This window comes from Nestor notabilis, unplaced genomic scaffold, assembly GCF_000696875.1.
Source record: "Nestor notabilis isolate BGI_N333 unplaced genomic scaffold, ASM69687v1 scaffold7076, whole genome shotgun sequence".
Lineage (NCBI taxonomy): Eukaryota > Metazoa > Chordata > Aves > Psittaciformes > Psittacidae > Nestor > Nestor notabilis.
In genome coordinates this window covers 46,013-48,906 of record NW_009931395.1, presented here as the reverse complement: position 1 = coordinate 48,906, position 2,894 = coordinate 46,013, and positions in this window count along the sequence as shown.

Below are 2,894 nucleotides of genomic sequence, written 5' to 3'. Positions count from 1 at the left end.
GTGAGTCCCGGGGCGTGGAGGCTGGTGGCCAGCTAGGTCCTCCTGAGCTGCATTACTTCCAAGCATATCTACAAGTACTGTACCTAATACTACTCCTGCCACTCCCAGTGTTATTTCTTGCCACAGTTGTTGTGACAGAGATGCCAGCTGTTAAGGTAATACCTTTGTTATGGTGAAATAGTTTTATGATTTTGGGAGTGTGATGTGTATGTTGGAGGATTTGATACAAAAACATTGGAAAATCTGTTCCTATGGCCAGACTACTTGGGGCTGCAGCTGAATGTCATCTTAGTTTTTGCCAAGTTTGTGTGCTACTAGCTAATATTAGGGTTGTATTTTCAGGCATTGGTATAAACACAGTCTTAATAGACAAGTAAGTAGGTTGGCCACTTACTTTTTAAAGTAGCTTGGTGGAAATGGGTCAGGCCTAGGTAGAACCATGCCTGCAGTCATTGTTAATGTTGAAAGAAACTTGGATCAAGATTTATACTTTGTACTTCCTTTTTTATTAGAACTTCAATCAGTTCAAGTATTTTAAATATTTTTTTTTTTTTTGTTTAATTTGAATGAATGCAAAGTAGAAAGCTTGGCTTGATTTCTTCATGATATACCACTGGAACTTTTAACATTTGTGTGTGGAACGTGTATATTTTGTTTGAAAGATAAGAAAAAAAGGTATAGCATATTGATTGAGATATAGCCTATATGTGAGTGAAGAATAACTATGTTACTTACAAATACTTTTGAAGCACATGTACTGGAGTTCTGGTAATATGGTTCTTAGCATAGCATTTTAATAGAGCACTTTATGGTGTGTGTTTAAGGATAAAGTATACCTAGGGTACAGTCAGTGACAGTAATGGAGTTTCAGTTCATTTAACAGTGTATCACATGCCCGGGTAACAAAATAAGGTCTTAAATTTGCACCAGGCTCATGCAAATCTTCCATTGCATTGACATTATTATTTGAAATACAGTTCTTAACATAAAAGTAAAGTACAAAGTGCAGATAGATACGGTCTGTGTCTTAGTCCATAATCTTTGTTCACATAAATGTAGTTTATGCATTCAGCCTAATAAAACTGAACCTTTGCAATTAGGTAATTGTTTTAGCAACAAGTTTATTTGAATAGAGTGGATGGTTTTCAGCTTAAAGTACTTCAAGTATAGTGGTACACTATGAAACCATTACAACGCATGATAGTCAACAGGATAAGTGTGAAATAACATTTATGGTTTTAAGAACGGCCGTCTTTTCTTAGTATAACTATGAAATTCTGTCTGATGTGGCTGGTGCTGTCACCTACTCTCTCTGTGTAGGTTGCTGGTTGGTTAGGGGTTTTTGTGTCTTTCTAATGGCAACAAAAACATTCATATCCTTTTCCCCTTCTCCCTTCCTCTGCAACCTGTTGGTATCCAGTGCAGGATGCATTTCCTGTCTGTTTTCATGCTCTGTTTGAAAATCGGTGGGTTAGTGCTCTTTGTCTCATTTTCCCCTCCCTGGCAGTGCAGGGTCCCTCCTGCTTCCCTTGGCAGAGCCTTTTGTCTGCTCCCAGCCTGGACAAGTATAAAATTTGCTGCTCACAGCAGGGGCTTCTTCATATGTGGTGTTCCTCCCCCTCTTCACCCATTGCTGCATTCCATTCCATGTCTCCCAAGTCAAGGACCACTGTGCTGCCTAAAACCCTCTTATCAGGACTTCCTCGTCCTTCCCACTCCTTCATGTGTCCTTGAGTACATTGGGCAGGCAATGTACTCAACTTGCAGCAGGAAGGGTCAGGATGTAATTGGTAAAAGTTCATGGTATCTTTCCCTCACAGACTGCTTATGAGCTGTGGGGGATTTTTGGTGTGATAAAGAGATGGAGTTTTCTTTCTCATGTGAGATGAGTGAGGATCTTTCTAGTTTCCTTTCTTCTTTTCTGGTTTGTTCTCCAAGTTGGAGGTGAGCTGAACTGTTTTTGTTTCAGATCATGGTATGTGCAAGTCTGGTGCAGTGATTTTTGAGATGCATCACTGGTATTTTGGAGAGTGCTGGGGAGCACAATGCTGTTGGTGCGTATATATCAAATAAATAAGTAAAGCACCAGTGATGTTGCATTGATTCCTTGGGACATTTTGCTGGTTAAGGTTGCAACAGCTAATAGGCAAAGGGGAGTGCCCTTCACACTGAACAGTGAAAAATGAAATCTGAGGGGCGTGGTTTAATGTGAACTGCATTTCTAATATAGGACAAGATGATCTCCAGAGGTCCCTTCCAACCCTAACAATTCTGCCATTCTGTGACCTTTGCCCATTTGTGGAGTATGTGTGGGAATATTGCCATGTCTTCTTGTGGTTTAGCTTTTTTTATCAAGTTTCTTATGGTACTGAGGCCGTGCTTGGACATCAAGAAGAAGTATTGTTTGAAGGTGGCAAATGCAGTTGCTTTCCTTCTTGCTGCCTGGCACAAAAATCCAGGGTGATCTGGGGAGAAGGATATACAGAGTACAGCAGCAGGCTTAAAGGTCTTCATCAGGTGTGCCTTGAGTACAGTTCTGGAGGCTGTCAACACTTTGGGGTTTTTTTTTTTTGTTACTGGTTGGTTTTTGGCAACACCACTTTTGTGGGTTGGGGGGGACGTTTTTAACTGTTAATTTTTTTTCTCTCCCTCTGATATTCTCCTGCAGGTTCTTTGCCAGAAGGGTTTATAGAGTCATGAGGAGGTTGTGCCTGTCAAGGGGGGATGTCAGCCCCGCCTTCCAAGGACTGGAGGACTGAAAAGGGGGAAGGACCAGAATTATTTGATACAGGCTGCTTTTAGCTACTGACACAATCTGCTGTACCCTAGTGGTGGTGGAAGAACAGGAGAGTCTCTGCTGCTTGGTTCTGTGGTACCACCACAGTGGGATCACC